The 17038-nt window shown below is 39.3% G+C and overlaps 1 long non-coding RNA gene across 1 annotated transcript; it reads left to right on the top strand.

The window, feature by feature from the left end:
• Positions 1 to 12210: 12210 nt before the first annotated feature.
• On the top strand, positions 12211 to 14514 carry LOC122721917. Its single transcript, XR_006348702.1, has 3 exons — positions 12211 to 12618; positions 12729 to 12824; positions 14375 to 14514. It is a non-coding gene; the product is annotated as an uncharacterized LOC122721917 (long non-coding RNA).
• The last annotated feature ends 2524 nt before the right edge of the window (positions 14515 to 17038 follow it).

The following is a 17038-nucleotide window of genomic DNA, read 5'->3' as shown; positions in this document are numbered from 1 at the left end:
GTACGAGGAATGAGATGAGGCAATGAAACAATACTTAACTCGGTATATGGGCTCCAGTGTAAGTTTGAATCTAAAGGCACCTCACTCCAAGTAGACCACATTCCACGGGCTCAAAATGAAGAGGCAGATCTAATGAGTTGACTGACCCACGAAAAGCTAGGGCAACTGTCTCAGGAGGTGTTGATAGAGATCATATTACAATCAAGCTTCGAAAGGCCTATGTTCATCATGTAACTGCACATAGAGCCCTGCTGAATGGACCCCATCATCAAGTATCTCGATCAAGGTAGATTGCCTGACAACAAAAACGATGCAAAGAAAATTGCATCCAAGGTGGCGAATTATCTATATAAAGATGGGGTATTGTTCAAAGGGGGAAATCAATGCCATCACTCCGATTTGTGAGACTAGAAGAAGCCTCCATTATCGTTAAAGCAATCCACAAAGATATTTATGGCACCCACGAAGGTGCAACTACCTGGCAAACAAAATCTTTAAGCAAGGATACTACTAGCCTACTCTAAAAGTAGACGTCAAAGGATTTGTAAAAAAGTGTGATATCTATCAGTGGTTTAGAAGGGCAATCAATACACCAGCAGTACTGACAGAACGGTTGTCGAAGCCGGTCAAAAATAATCAATTCAGCTACCAACAATATTACAACTGTAGATAGTGGTGAAAGGATCGAATCCACAGGGAATTGATACTTACCTATTTTCCTTATCAAGACCAAGAAAACAAACTAAAAATAAAATAAAAGCAAAGTGCAAAGAAAGTAAAAAGGGGGGTTTTGAGATTGATTTAATTAAACTAATGATGAAAAAAAACAATTAAAAAGAAAGCAAATGGCAAATTAAGGATTAAACAATGATGGTAAAAACTCTAGTTGAAGATTCGGATTCACTTTGGTTGATGGGATTGGTCATTGAAACATATGTTATTTTGCTTGATTTAATAAATTAGTCATGGCAATTGAAGATGCTTCTCACAACCATACTTCTCATTTATTATTAACCAATTAGGGAGAGTCCTCTAATTAATTACTAATCAACAAATTGCAAGGAACGTCCTTGAGCCTTAGGCTTACTAACAATTGTCAATTGCATTAAGATATGGAGAAAACCAATTCTATTTACCCACAAGCATGGTGACAACACTAGATCATGCAATATTCTTGGCTTTTACACCAAGTGTCCCTATGTTTGAACAATCTAAGCAATTATGGACTTAAAATTATCCAAACTAACAAATATCAATTACCTTGCAATCAAGAATCAATGTAGATCCAAACAACAAAGCAATAATATCTTAAAGCACGAAATTACATGAATATTGAAAAGCAAAAGATTAACAATGTAGTCCAAGTCTCTCAATTAAAATTACAACCAAAGCTTCACCTACACTTCAACCAGAAAGAAAAGGTTTCAGCAACTCATGGCTGAAATAAAACCAAAAATAAAAGAAAGGTAGAAGAAGAGAAGAAGAAGCCGAAGGAGATGGAGGTGCGGCGGCCGAAGGCTTGTCCAAATGGGAGGTATGTGCTGTCCAGCCTATTTAGGTGGAGCCTCTTTTCTAGACCCCTATTTTGAATCATTGCAATGAAGAATATATGCATCAAGGTTACTTATCTTCTTCATTATTTCCCTTTACTTACCATGGCTAGGATTGGTTTTCCTCAAGAGAGAGATCATACATGCACAAGTTCTTGTTCAATTAAGACATATTCTAGCTTTCAGAGTCACTTGCCCTTACCTTGAAGTACTTTATTCAGCCTTTTGCACTTATTCTTGCTTAAAAAAGTCACCAACCTTTTGACGTGAAGGTACATATTAATGATACCCACCCCCAGTTACTCAGTTGGTCACCTATCCAAGTGGCTACTAGCTATGTTCATAGTCTTTTGACCATTGGAACAGTTTTCAAATTGTGCTTATGAAGTCTAGGCCTTTTCTGAATTTCTTTCTCAATGATTTGGGCAAATCAACACCAATTGCTAAAATAAGTCATGTTAAGTTCATTCACACATCAATCAATTCATTCTCTCAAATGAGTGTCATCAATATGTTTTTCACCATGGCAAGCTCAAAGATTCAATTCAAATGGCAATTCCCAAACATGAATATAACCTATATCAATTGATTCAACATAGGTTTGAAGAGTCATCACATTAATGGGGTCATGGAAAGAAAGTTCATCCAACATAGCTCATGAGTTTGAGTAGAGCAAATCAAAACAGAAATAGCAAGGACTGTGGCTACCTATGAGTGCAACGATGTGTTCAAAACAAAACAAAAAAAAAATGAAAACAAAAATAACAATGTGTGTAATAAAATAACTGAAAGGAAAGATGTGTCTAAAGCAAGCGAAAATAAAAGCAGAAATTAAAAAATTTCGGATCCGCACCCCCACACCTAATTCATGCATTGCCCTCAATGTATAGGAAACATAAAAGAACAAAGAAAACTGAGTACTCCCCTGGTGTGATTTTAGATGGTGCGATCCACTTGGCAAGTTGCCTCAGGTAATTGAGAAAGGAAAAAGGGTCCCAACAGAATTGAGTACAAAGTGTAGCATGCCTTTTGTTATGGTCATGACCCATCTTATTTCTTTCATGTACTCATGAAGCAACATGATCAATTTCTCCTCTTTCAGATGAGGTGTGCCTCTTACCCTTATGTTTGTATTTTTGGGATGATTTGGCAATATTTTGAATTCCAATTCATGTTTCTTCATAGGTGGCTGTAATTCGGGCAAAACATACTCTACCTTATTTGGCGGTTTGGGCAAGCATAGATCTGCATGTTCCTTTGGCTTTGGATCTTGGAATTCCATTTGTCCATTGTGTGCATGGGCTTTCTGCGATGGAGGAATGACTGAAGGAGAATCGGGATTCTCTTTTTGTGCAAGGCCCATCTGCGTTTGGCCCATCTGCTGAATGCAGTGGACTTTTGCTTCCAGTTTTGGCTCTTTTTGGCTTTCTTCATCCTTTTGGCTAGATTTCCTGCAAAGATCATTGTTTAGCATATCATCTTGATCTATATAACAATTTTCTTAGCTCATACAATCAATGATATCTAAACTATCAATAAGTTCTGTTTGATCAGTTTGTTTGGACAAACAGTTTCCTGGTTGTTTCTCTTCAGCACTTTGTTCTTGCAATTGTGAACTTTCATCATCATCCCACACATCTTGAAGCTCTTCCTCTCTTCTTAACCTGATTGTATTCAGTATTTGGTCCATTTGCTGTTGGAGACTTTGCAAAGTCTTTGCTAACTCACCAAGAGTAGGTTCTGAACTTGAAGGTGCTGGTTGGGCTTGGTAGTAGTTATTCCAATCATGGTCATAATTTGAATGGTCTCCCCAACATGGATTATATTGCAGATCTCTTTGGTAGTCCTGGTAGTGGTCAGCCCTAGTATAGTCATAGTTCGGATAGTCTCCCCAACATGGATTGTATGTATCAAGGTAGGAATCATGTCTTGGCTGTCCATAGTATTCTTCAAATGCATGTACTTGTTGGTAATCCTCATAGAGTATAGGACATTGGTCAGTTGGGTATCCTACATGTGCACAAATCCCACATGGCCGAGGTGGCCGAAACTGTTGGGCTCTTTGAGCTTGACCTATGGTAAGATTTTCCACAAGAGAGATTAGCTGTGACATTTGAGATTCATATTTGGACATACTTACCTCATCCATGATTCAGATCTGCGATGGTGACTGTGCCTTTGGTGAAAGGTTCGACTGCCTAATGGTGAAGAGGTTCGGCGGCCGAATGTGGAAGAGGTGCAATGGAGATGTTTCAGAAGAATGGTTGCGATTGGGTGCTTTCTCCCTTTTTTTTTGTGTTCAGATCTGCGATAGGGTGTTCTTCGCAGTACAGATCAGGTCCTGAAAGAAAAATAAATGAGTGAAATCAACTCCCCGGCAACGGCGCCAATTTTTGACAGAACGGTTGTCGAAGCCGGTAAAAAATAATCATTTTAGCTACCAACAATATTACAACTGTAGATAGTGGTGAAAGGATCGAATTCACAGGTAATTGATACTTACCTATTTTCCTTATCAAGACCAAGAAAATAAACTAAAAATAAAATAAAAGCAAAGTGTAAAGAAAGTACAAAGGGGGGTTTTGAGATTGATTTGATTAAACTAATGATGAAAAAAAACAATTAAAAAGAAAGCGAATGGCAAATTAAGGATAAAACAATGATGGTGAAAACTCTAGTTGAAGATTCGGATTCACTTTGGTTGATGGGATTGGTCATTGACACATATATTCTTTTGCTTGATTCAATAAATTAGTCATGGCGATTGAAGATGCTTCTCACAACTATACTTCTCATTTATTATTAACCAATTAGGGAGAGTCCTCTAATTAATTACTAATCAACAAATTGCAAGGAACGTCCTTGAGCCTTAGGCTTACTAACAATTGTCAATTGCATTAAGATATGGAGAAAACCAATTCTAGTTACCCACAAGCATGGTGACAACACTAGATCATGCAATATTCTTGGCTTTTACACCAAGTGTCCTTATGTTTGAACAATCTAAGCAATTATGGACTTAAAATTATTGATAGAGCATATTTTAGTCCACTTTATCATGATCTTATTGATGTTTATTTACACCTTTTTTACCTAATTTTGTGGTTTTAATCATGTTTTGCATTTGGAGAAAATGCTCTTAAAAATGCCAAAAAGTGCCAAAAACAGAAAAGTCACCTTCGGAAGCACCTTAGGAAGCTGAAAGTGGCCTTCAGATCTGAAACTCCACCACCTTCAGAAGCACTTTCGGAAGTCGAAAGTCTCGTCCAGAGCCGAAACTCAACCACTTTTGGAAGCACTTTCGGAAGCCGAAAGTCACCTACCTTCGGAAGCACTTTCGGAAGCACTTTCGGAAGCCGAAAGTCACCCACCTTTGGAGGCACCTTCGGAAGCCGAAAGTCTGCTCCAGAGCTGAAAGTCCAGCCTCCGAAACTAAGCTTAGGCGGCCGAAAGTCCCCCCGAATAGCCTCTTCCTTATTCAAGAAGCCAAATCTTGAAGATCACATGTTTCCCACTTCATGCCATGCACATTCAAAATTCAAAACAAGGCTCCACCTTCATCTTTAGTGCATGAAGAAGACTTCTTGGATACACCTTGGGCAACAACAAAGACCAAAAAGTCCTTGCAACTCCACACAAGGCACATACAAGACCAAGGGCACTTTGGGCAAATCTCTAAAAGATGCATGGACACCCAAGAAACCCTAGGCAGCCTCTCAACACCTATTTAAAGGCCTCAAGAACACAAGAAGAAAAAATAAGACAACTCCTCCAAGGTTCGGCCAAGGCTCTCCAAGGCTTCTCCCCTTTGGTTCTTCATCTTCTTGCTTTCTTTTCTTTTATTTTCTATTTTGGTTCAGCCATGAGTGGCTAAAACCCTTATTCTAGTTGAAGTTTGGTTGAAACTAAGGTTGTTTAAAGGGTTGTGAGATCTGAACATAAAGTGTTTGCTTTCGATTTGTTCAATATTCATACAATTGTGTGCTTAATTCTAAGATTGCTTTGTTATTTTGATCAAATTGGCCACTTGATTCTTGATTGCAAAGTTAATTGATTGTTAGTTGGGATATTTGTTAGTCCGTAATTGCTGAAAATATTCTGACCTAAGAACACTTGGTGTAAAAACTAAGGAATTGTATGATCTAGCACCATCTTCATGCGTTTGGAGTAGCTAGGATTGGATCTCTCTCATTCTTTATGCAATTGACAATTGTTTTGATGCCTAAGGCCCAATGACATTCCTTGGCAATTTGTTAATTAGTAATTGATTAGAGGACGTTCCCTAATTGATTTAATCATAAGGAGAGACATGGTGGTGAGAAGCGTTTTCCATCCCCATAACTAATCTATTGAACCAATCAAGAAGAACATAAGTTTCAATGATCGACCCAAACAACCAAAGTGGATCCATATCTTCAACTAGACCTTTCTCATATTGATTTCCTCTTTTATTTTAATTACTTGCTGTTTTAATTGTTTTCAATAGTTGTTAGTCAAATAATCTCAAAACCCCCCTTTTTACTTTTATTGCACTTTACTTTCATTCAGCTTTCAATTACTTGCTTTCAATTGTGTTTTCACTTAGTTCTCTTGGTCTTGATTGAGAAAAATAAATAGGTAATCAATTCTCTGTGGATTCGATCCTTCACCACTATCTGCAGTTGTAAATTATTGATAACCAAGAAGGTTATTTTCGATCGGCTTCGACAATCACGAGTCAATTATCCAAACTAACAAATATCAATTACCTTGCAATCAAGAATCAATGTAGATCCAAACAACAAAGCAATAATATCTTAAAGCACGAAATTACATGAATATTGAAAAGCAAAAGATTAACAATGCAGTCCAAGTCTCTCAATCAAAATTACAACCAAAGCTTCACCTACACTTCAACTAGACAGAAAAGGTTTCAGCCACTCATGGCTGAAACAAAATAAAAAATAAAAGAAAGGTAGAAGAAGAAAAGAAGAAGCCGAAGGAGATGGAGGTGCGGCGACCGAAGGCTTGTCCGAATGGGAGGTATGTGCTGTCCAGCCTTCCTATTTAGGTGTAGCCTCTTTTGAATCTTGAATCTGGACTAAATAAAGGCCAAGTGCATCTTGAGATCTTCTTCCTGAATAGGAGGATCTGCTGAGGTGTCTGCATATCTTTAAATAAGGAAAGAAAGATTCGCGATTTGAATTTTGAACGATCTGCTGACTGCACTTTCCTCATCTGTTACTTTCCTTATTTGACCTCACCTACAAGGAAAGAAGGATCTGCAATTTGAATTTCAAATCTTCTGTTAATTGTGCTTTCCTTTTCTACACTTTCCTTGTTTGGCTTCACATTCTGAAAAAGGCAAGGAAGATCTGCAGTTTGAATTTCAAACAGTCTGCCAACTGTGCTTTTGTAATACCCGGCTAGACTCCGGTATCGGAATTCTTACCGTCCGGTGGAATCTCGGATGTTGGAAGCCTCTAGTAGGGTAGAAACATGTTTTCATAAAATGTTTTATTGTTTTTCATGGTTTTAAGTAAAGAGGAAATGAGTTTTTGAATGAAAACAACCTTGGAGGAAAACCCAGGTTCGGCCGCCGAACCTCAAGTTCGGCCGCCGAACATGCAGGCATTTCGGGTGTGCCTTAGGCCCCCGAAGGCATAGGTTGAGGAAAGTCCAGGTTCGGCCGCCGAACATGGCATGCATGCGGAGGCACGTTCGGCCCCCGAACGTGGCCTGGCCAGCCACTATAAAAGGGTCCCTTAGCCGAAAACGGGCCAGTTTTTCTCCCCATTGTCGGCCAAGGTGAGCTCTCCGCCGTTCCTCACCAATCCTTGAGTTTTTCCTTCAAATCTTTCAAGATTTTCACAAGTTTTTGCTTTGTTTTGAAGATTTTCGAGTTTAAAGCAAGTTTTGGAGCTTTGAGGTTCAAGAACTCAAAAATCTCCCACCTCCGAGTTTAGGACGTCTCTCTCTCGATCTTCAAGAGGTAAGAGCCGAACTTAAGCTCATTTCATGTTTAAAGTAAGTTTTATGCAAGATCTATGGGGTAGAATGCATGTTTAGCTCATAGTTAGGTTTTTGAGTTTATGTTGTGTTTATGAGCAATGTGTTGTTGTTGTGTGTTGTAGTTGGGGTTTAAGTTAGTTTGAAGCCCCTAGGAGCCAATGTATGTACATTTGCATGATTTGAATGAGTTATATGCATGTTGGAAGTTTTGGAGGCAAATATGCATAGAAGAGCTGAGTTTCTGCCATTCTGGGAGAAACCAGGTTCGGCAGCCGAAGGAACTTTCGGCCGCCGAACCCTCTTGTGGAGGCAGTATTCGGCTGCCGAAGCTTGCCCCCGAAAGAGGACTTTCGCCTCTGTCTGGGAGTTTCGGCCGCCGAAAGTGCCGCCGAACATGCATGAGTTTCGCCTCTGTCTGGGAGTGTCGACCGCCGAAGGTGCCGCCGAACCTGCCTGACTTTCGGCTCTGGAGGGACTTTCGGCCGTCGAACCTGCCGCCGAAAGTGCCCTGTCCAGCCTTCGTTTGCATGTTTTTGCATGATTGTTTTGAGGTGTTTTAGGGGGTTTTCGGGGGATGTTTTTAGAGTTATGTTCTAGTTGTTTGGTCCCTCATTTGAGTCCACCTGTATAGGTTCGGACCCGAGGAACCGAGGACCCCAGTAGTGAGTTCAGCTGCTTCTGAGTCAGTAGAGCTTCAGCCAGAGGTGAGTAGAATAAACCTTTATGTTTTTAAAGCAAATGAATTACACAGTTGAGCATGTTCATGCATCATGAATGCCATGGGATGAATTAGGTTGTTTGCATTAGAATTCACGAATATGTTGCATTGCATCTATGATGTTGATGTGGATTGGTTATTGAATGATCCTTTAGTCCTCATATGGTATGATGATGCTACGGCATGATATGGTATGGAAGTCCAGGTTGTACCCATTCTACTTCCCTGGCACTATGTAAGAGAAAGTCCAGGTTGTACCCATTCTACGTCCCTGGCACATTGGTATGTATGATATGTTATGTTAAGAGAAAGACCGGTTGTACCCATTCTACGTCCCGGCACTTTGGAATGTAGAGGACTATTGGTGACAATACCATCCGAGATGTGATTTGTTGTGATGTGTTGCATTACATGATGGCATGAGATTAAATGTTGTTTTCTATTATTCTACTCACTGGGCTCTAGTAGCTCACCCCTTTTCCCTAATCCCCCAGGATTGCAGGTACGGGCTAGACAGAGAAGTCAAGAAGAGTAATGAAGTCTTATGTATGTAATAGTTAGAATGTGGACATGATAAATTGTATAATGATGTAAAGTTAAAAAGTCATGTTATGTATATTGATTTGAGGATTAGAGATTGTGCTTGACCCTATGGATGTTGTTATCCCCTTTAAATACATGATCTTAGATGTTTTATGATATAGATATTAGCTAACTCAACACATGTATATCGCCCATTGGGGCATTGATGAGATCCCACAGAGGGGTCAAATTTATGATTATGATTATGATTAGTGCATGCACAGGTTGAGTTTGGTGTATGAGAGAATGAATGAAAGAAAAGTTTTAATTTTTGTGTATGATTGTTGATCATGTATGGGATTAAACAGGTTTACAGGTTACATGTTAGGCTTGCTACGGGTCCCGGCGGCCTTAAGCCGATCTGGATCCTAGCGCCGGTAGCGGTCCGATTTCTGGGTCATTACGGCTTTCCTTATCCGACTCTTTCCTTATTTAGAACTTTCCATATATGAAAACTTTCCTTATTTGGAACTTTTCATATTTGGCACTTTTTGGCAGTTTTAAAGGCATTTTCGCCAGATTGTCTCTTCACACCTAGTTTTTGCAAAACATGATTAAAACCACAAAATTAGGCAGAAAAGGTGCAAATTAACATCAATAACGTCATGATAATATGGCCTAAATTATGCTCTTCAGTACCTCAGACCTGTATCTCAACTCGCTAGCCTTTCTCTTAGTGGGGCATCAATATCCTTAAACCTTTTCCTCAGACCACCGATCAGAGGATGTACATGATAGTAGCCGTGGAATACTTTTCAAATTGGCCAGAGGCTAAGGCGACTAGAAGCATCATAGCTCAGCATATGATTGATTTCGTTTGGGGAAATATAATATATAGATTTGGGATCCCACACATCCTCATATCACATAATAGGACTCAATTCAATTGTAATGAGTCTAAAAAGTTCACAGAAAATCTAGGGATCCATCACAAATTCACATCTGTAGGACATCCTCAAACCAACAGGCAGACAAAGGTTACCAATCGCACTATCCTATTTGGACTAAAAAAGAGACTGGGTGGGGCTAAAGTCAGATGGGCAGTCGAGCTCCCAAGCATATTGTGGGCAAGACTTCACCAAGAGCAGCCACTTAGGAAACTTCCTTTTCTTTGGCATATGGAACCGAGACTATGGTTCATGTATAGCTAATGATACCCACTCATAGAGTACAGTACTGTGATGAGCATAATAACGAGGAGAAACTGAGGGGTAATTTAAATGTTTTGGAAGAATTACGAGATGCCGCCAATATTCGAACTGTTGCATATTAGTGGAGGGCAGCAAAGATAGAATTGTAATGACCCGAAAACCGGACCGCTACCAGCGCTAGGATTCAGATCAACTTAAGGTCGCTGGAACCCGTAGCAAGCCTACTATACATCCTGTGTACCTGATAAAATCCCATACATGATCATACATTATCATAAAAACTTAAACATTTCATGAAACCGAGCTCCACCTGTGCATGTATCATACTGAAAACATAAAACCCATACTGGAGCCCTCATCAAATGCTCTAGTATGGTTAACATTACATGCCTCAAGCTTGGTTCAAACATAAATCATATGTAAAACTTTTACATAAAGATCATGTTGACTGGGATTACAAGGTAAAGAAAACTAGGGCCAAGCACAATTCTAATCCATTATACATTACATGTCCACAACCATTCTATTACATCAGATATACCAGCCACTAAGCTGACTCCCCGTGCTATCTTTGATCCTGCAAACCTGGGGTTAGGGGAAAGGGATAAGCTACAAGAGCCTAGTGAGCAGAATATAAGAACTGTTTTATAAATATATGCTCGTATAAAATGCATCACAACACGAACAATTCACATCAAGATGGACTTGCCACCAGTAACCCTCTACATATTCAATGTGCTAGGCCCTCGATGGAACTCCTCAAGACTTTCACTTAAACATAACATAGCATATTCATAAATGCCAGGGGCGTAGAATGGGCCTCGACCTGGACTTTCTCTTATATATTGTCAGGGGCGTAGAATGGGCCTCGACCTGGACTTTCGTATCATATCATATCATATCGAGGGCTAGTGGGTCAACCAATATCCATCCACAGCAACAGTAAATTATGCAATGCATCATATTCGTGAATTCTAATGCAAAACAACCTAATACATAAACATGGCATTCGTGATGCATGAACATGCTTAAAAAGTTTAGTTACTTTGAAAAGATAGTTCAGTTCTACTCACCTCTGGCTGATGCTTGACTAAAACTGTAGCAGCTGACTCACTACTGGCCTCTATGGTCTTTCAGGTTCGATCCTACACAGATGGACTCAAGTGAGGGGCCAAACATAACTATTACATGACTCTAAACAACTTTCCAAAAATCCCCTAAAACATAACAAAACATGCATAGGAAACAAGCAAAGGAAGGCTGGGTAGGGGACTTTCAGCAGCAGGTTCGGCGGCCGAAGGTCCTCCACAGATCCAAAAGTCAGGCACTTTCGGGGCAGGTTCAGCAGCCGAAAGCCTTTCACAGATCCGAAAATCACTAACCTTCGGGGGCAGGTTCGGCGGCCTAACCCCTTCATAGATCCGAAAGTTCATCCTTTCGGGGGCAGGTTAGGCGGCCAAAGGCTGCCTCCACAGGCAGGTTCGGCGGTCGAATCCTGCTTCGGCGGCCGAACCTAGGTTCTCCAGAATGGCAGAACCCGATTCTGCCTTATGCACTCAACCACTAAAAATTTCTCAAAATCCTCACACCCAACTCCTCAAAACATGCATACACACCCATCAAGTATAAGGAGCATAGTAACTAGTCTATTTCCCAACAAACAACAATAAAAACTCCTAAGAGCATACATTCATTAAAAACTCAACTCAAACCCTAAAACATTAGATCTAAACATTTCATGCATTTATAGTGTAACATTCCAAAACCTGCAGATAGAAATAAAGCAACCATTAGCTTTCAATTGTACCAGTCCGAAGTTAGAATAACTAGCTTCAGGGGAGGTGCTAGCTTAACCTCGAGCTAATTAGGGGAGGTGCTAGCTTATCCATAGCCGTCTGACACACAATTTGTTTAAAGATAGAGCACTAAAAGTTGTGTTTAGAGGTCTAACTTGCATTTCATATAGAGTTATTCGTCCAAAGGTAGAGTTAAAATAAGAACGACCAGTAATAGTATTTTAACATCTTCAAACTGTAATAACTGAATCATAGAAAACCCAAATAAGAAAACAGACATATCTTAAAATAAAGTATCTAACGTGATAAGCAGGTCGGAATCAAGTTGCTATCGAGAGGTGCTTAAGGGTTTCCCGACGTGCTAGCTTGAGGTGCTTCCTAAAACCGACGTGCTTGCTTAAATAAAATGAACTTCTAAATGTTAAAAATGTAAGTTTAGTAGGTCAATCTATGAATATTGAAAGTTTAAAAACTAAATTGAAACATGTGGAAAAGTTTAGTAGGTGAAAGTGTGAATATGGAAAGTTTAAAAGTAAAATTCCAAGTTTGCCCTCCACCTTTTTCTATATTTACACCTAACCCACCATATGACACCTAGCCATGCATGACTAAGCATGAAAGAAAAGAGTTGTCATTCATTTGGTCCATCATTGCCGTGGCTACACCAAAAGGAAAGAGAAAAAGCTTTTGCTTTCTTATCTTCCATTTCCACCATAGTTCATCAAAAAGATAAAATCTCCAGCCACACAAAATCTGTTCTTAAGTGTAATAACCAGCAAGGAAACCATAGAAAGGGAGGAAAGAAGGAGAGAAGTTAAGGTGCTTTAGTGGTAAGTGATGAAATTGAAAACTAGGTTAGGTAAACATATTCTTTCATGTTTCAATTAATTATATGTTGTTCAATGAATTAAAGCTCCTGTTTTTCTTATTCTTTGTAAAGAACAAACTCAAAGGGAGGAAGGTACATCAAAGGGGAAAGGCAAGGAAAGAGAGTAACTAAGGTGTACCTAAAGCTTTTGAAAAGATTGTGCAAAAGGTTTGGTGATTGTATGAACTTCTGTTTTTCCTTTGATTTTCTCATGAATATGTAACATTAGGGATTGGTTTTGTTTGCTGGAAATGCTCTTTTGATTGTATGGATATGTAATATGAATGTTGAAATGATGATTGGAAGGCTTAAAGTACATAGATACAACATGGAAGCCAAAAACATAAAACTGGCAGAATAGGTTCCAACAGGACAGTCTGTGTTAGAAGCCTCATAACTTATTGTGTAATCATTTAAATTAAGCCTAACATATACCAAATGAAAGCTAAGACACAAATCTCAAACTTTCATGAAGTGACCAAATTCTGAATCTGTAGCTAATTATGTGAAAATTGCTAGTGAACCTAAGCTGGTCACAGGGAATTGTGCATCCGGAGCAGTATGTATCTCCTAGACCATAACTAATGATTTACTCAATGAAATGAATTAAGACCAGTTCCAAATGAACCCTGACAAGTATACCTAAAACTTTGTATAATAAAGTTAAGCTTGAATCTGTATGAAAATGTATGCATATGATAGGTTTTGTTAGATTAAAAACAGATACCAAAACTGTACTGGTTAGGACCTGATTGAGCAGGTTGCAAAGAAAAATTCATAACTTAAGTTAGGAAGGTCAGAATTAGATGTAATATATCTTGTTAGAAAGCTAAGACATAAATACACAACGTTCATGAAGAAAAGTGAGTCTAATTGTGTCCATAAGATACTTAAAAATGTGATACAATCTCAGGCAGAAACAAAGCTAAATATAAATATTGACCTAAAAGGGATTGACATGCTAGCTTTGTGGCCAAATTACGCACATGCTAACTTGACATGCCTGCTTTACGCACGTGCTAGCTTAAGAGACTAAAACTTTTCATGCATATTCTTGATGACATAGTAAAATGTTTATGGCTGAATAATATGCTCATAAGTGAATATGTTCTATTACATATATATGAATGCTTTTAAGGACTCTTTTTATTGATGTGATTGCTTATTTAGTACCAATAAATATTTAACATGAAACTATGCATTCTTGGCCCTAGTAAACCTCAGTGGGAGTCATAGATAGCATAAGGGTATGGCATGCCATATACAGTGTAGCAGTACTGCGCCCTAATGGGCTACATGATATGATCTTATCGACACATTATGTGTCATACAGTTTCCCGGCTTTTTAGCCATACAGGCACAACATTCGGCCCCCGGGCCATACAGTTTGGCACTTTGTGCTATACAGATACAGTTTCCCTTATCTAGCTAAATGATCCTGTGAAGAGTTTATAGGGGCTAAGATTTAATTATATGACTTGTTAATGCTTTGCTAGCATGCACATAAGATGGTTACAAAAATATGAATGACCTTACATTTATACAACTGCATGACTTGATTTGACACTTATCACCCACTGACACATAAAAATTTCATTTGCCTTATAAAATGATTTCATTATATCTGTCATGAGTATTCCTATTATATGTGAATGAGTATATATGTTGTTATTCACCCACTGGGCATAAGCTCAGCGCATTGGATTTTCCATGCGCAGGTAATAGATAGAGGAAGCAACAGTTAGGAGGTCTGGTTCTGCATCAGCACAGAGACATCATCATAACCAGTCAGTCACAAGATTTGTACAGAGGTTGTTTATGGTTGGCATGTACATTAATAGTCTACCAAGAGTCTGTAAATGAGTGTTGTAAATAGTACAAATATATACAAATGTGTTGACTAATTTAAGTTATTATGTTCTATTTATGGATTTGATAATGTGAAATGAGCAAATATTGAGATTTTATGACTATTTTTCACAGGGATAATTGCTAATAAACAGGGGAGACTTTTGCGGTTTCTCCATTTAAAATTATTTTGTGAATCAACATGCATTGAAACAAACTAAAGAACAATTTATAAGGTCAAAGCTATCTTAAGTCCACATATGTAATTGCATATAGTATAGTATGTGGCATCCTTTACTAAGTTATTGTATAGACGGGTAAGGGGTGTTACATTTTTTGGTATCAAAGCATAGGTTTAGGCGGTTCTAGGATATAGCATAATTTAATGTACATGCCAAGTGTGTCAAGGTTATGATGTATCTCTGTAAAATTGATGCAGGCCTATTTTGTGTTTTTAATTATTCAGAGAGGATGTCTGAGGAATCACAACGTGCTATAGATGAGGAGGTGGGAAGTCATGCCCCCTCAGAACCCATTGAGCCAACAGTTGCACCAGCCCCTCATGGTGAAGATAGGCCAGGACAGGATGCATTTTTACAACAGTTGGTAGATATGTTTAGACGAGTTTCAGGGGCAGCACCTCAGGTGCCACCACCAGTTGCAGTACCTATGCAGGCTCCTGCTAGACCACCAATAGACAAGCTTAGAAAATATGGAGCTATGGAATTCAAAGGCAGAAAAGAAGATGATGCTCCAGTAGCAGAGTACTGGCTGCAAAGTACAGAGAGAGTGTTGCAGCAGCTTCAGTGCACACCACCAGACAGTATGGCTTGTGCAGTTGCTTTGTTACAAGAAGAGGCCTATCAGTGGTGGGACACCACATCACAGATAGTTCAATCTGAGCAGCGGACTTGGGAATTCTTTCTGGCTGAGTTTCGAAAGAAGTATATAGGAGATTTGTATATGGATGAGAAGAGAAAAGAGTTCCTATATTTGAGACAGGGCAGGATGACTGTTAGCGAGTATGAAAAAGATTTCATCAGATTGAGTAAGTATGCTCGGGAAATGGTGCCTACAGAGGAAGCTAAATGTAAGAAATTTGAGCAGGGTTTGCATAATGACATTAGGGTGCTTTTGGCAGCCCATTCCATCAAAGAGTTCTCTACTCTGGTAAATGCAGCGTTGAATATAGAGAAGATAAAAGAAGAAGAACAGAGCTGGAGACAGAAAGGGCAACAGAAGAGAGGGCAAACCCAGATGCAGGGGCAATCCTCAGCCTCTCAAGCACCTATGAAGAGACAAAGAGGTGCTCAATCATTAGGGCAGAGTCCGATACAAAGACAAAGGCAGCCACTAGCGCAGAGTTTTGCAGGGAGGTTTGGGCAGCAAACTAGTACTTCTATAGCCAGTTCAGGAAGTGCAGGCAGGGGACAATACCCTATATGTGAGCACTGTGGTAGAAGGCATTTAGGACCCTGCAGAAAACTAACAGGGGCATGCTTCAGGTGTGGATCCACTGAGCATCTTATGAGAGACTGTCCTAGGGGACAGGTATCATCAGCACCACCTATAGAGAGGCCTATTCCTGCTGGATCTAGAGGAAGAGGAAGGGGTAGAGGTAATCAAGGGGCAACTTCAGCCAGTCAAAGGGTGTCTGAAACAGTAGATAGACCAGACTTCAGAACACCTGCTAGAGCATATGCCATCAGGGCTAAAGAGGACAGAGACTCCTCAGACGTGATTGTTGGTACATTCTCAATCTTTGATAAACCTGTGCATGCATTGATAGACCCAGGATCTACACATTCATACATATGTTTACCCATTGTCAATGAGGGGAAATTACAGGCAGATTCTCTAAACCAAGATATAATAGTAACCAACCCCCTTGGTCATAGTGTGATAGTGAGTAAAGTATATAGGGATTGTCCTATATCTATTCATGATCAGACTTTCCATGGTGATTTGATAGAGTTACCCTTTAGAGAATTTGATGTAATCCTTGGCATGGACTGGTTATCTAAGCATCGGGTAATAGTAGATTGCAGATCAAAAAGAATTACATTAAAAACACTTGCAGATCATGATGTGGTAGTTGTAGGGGAGAGATCAGATTACTTGTCTAATATTATATCAGCCGCTACAGCTAGGAGATTAATCAGTAAGGGTTGTGAAGCCTACCTTGTTTGTGCACTTGAAACCAAAAAGGAGAATCCAGGTGTGCATGACATATCCACAGTGTGTGATTTCTCTGATGTTTTTCCTGATGATCTTCCTGGTTTGCCACCAGAGAGAGAGGTGGAATTTGCCATAGATGTTATACCAGGCACCGCACCTATCTCTATTGCTCCTTATAGGATGGCACCTACAGAATTGAAAGAGTTAAAAATACAATTACAAGAATTGCTTGACAAGGGTTTCATACGACCTAGTATTTCACCTTGGGGCGCACCTGTATTGTTTGTAAAAAAGAAGGATGGGACACTAAGGTTGTGTATAGATTATAGGCAACTAAATAAGGTGACAATTAAAAA

The sequence above is a fragment of the Manihot esculenta genome, chromosome 15 (assembly GCF_001659605.2).
Source record: "Manihot esculenta cultivar AM560-2 chromosome 15, M.esculenta_v8, whole genome shotgun sequence".
Classification (NCBI taxonomy): domain Eukaryota; kingdom Viridiplantae; phylum Streptophyta; class Magnoliopsida; order Malpighiales; family Euphorbiaceae; genus Manihot; species Manihot esculenta.
The sequence above is the reverse complement of the archived record's forward strand: the minus strand, read 5'-3'. Positions and strand labels throughout refer to the sequence as shown.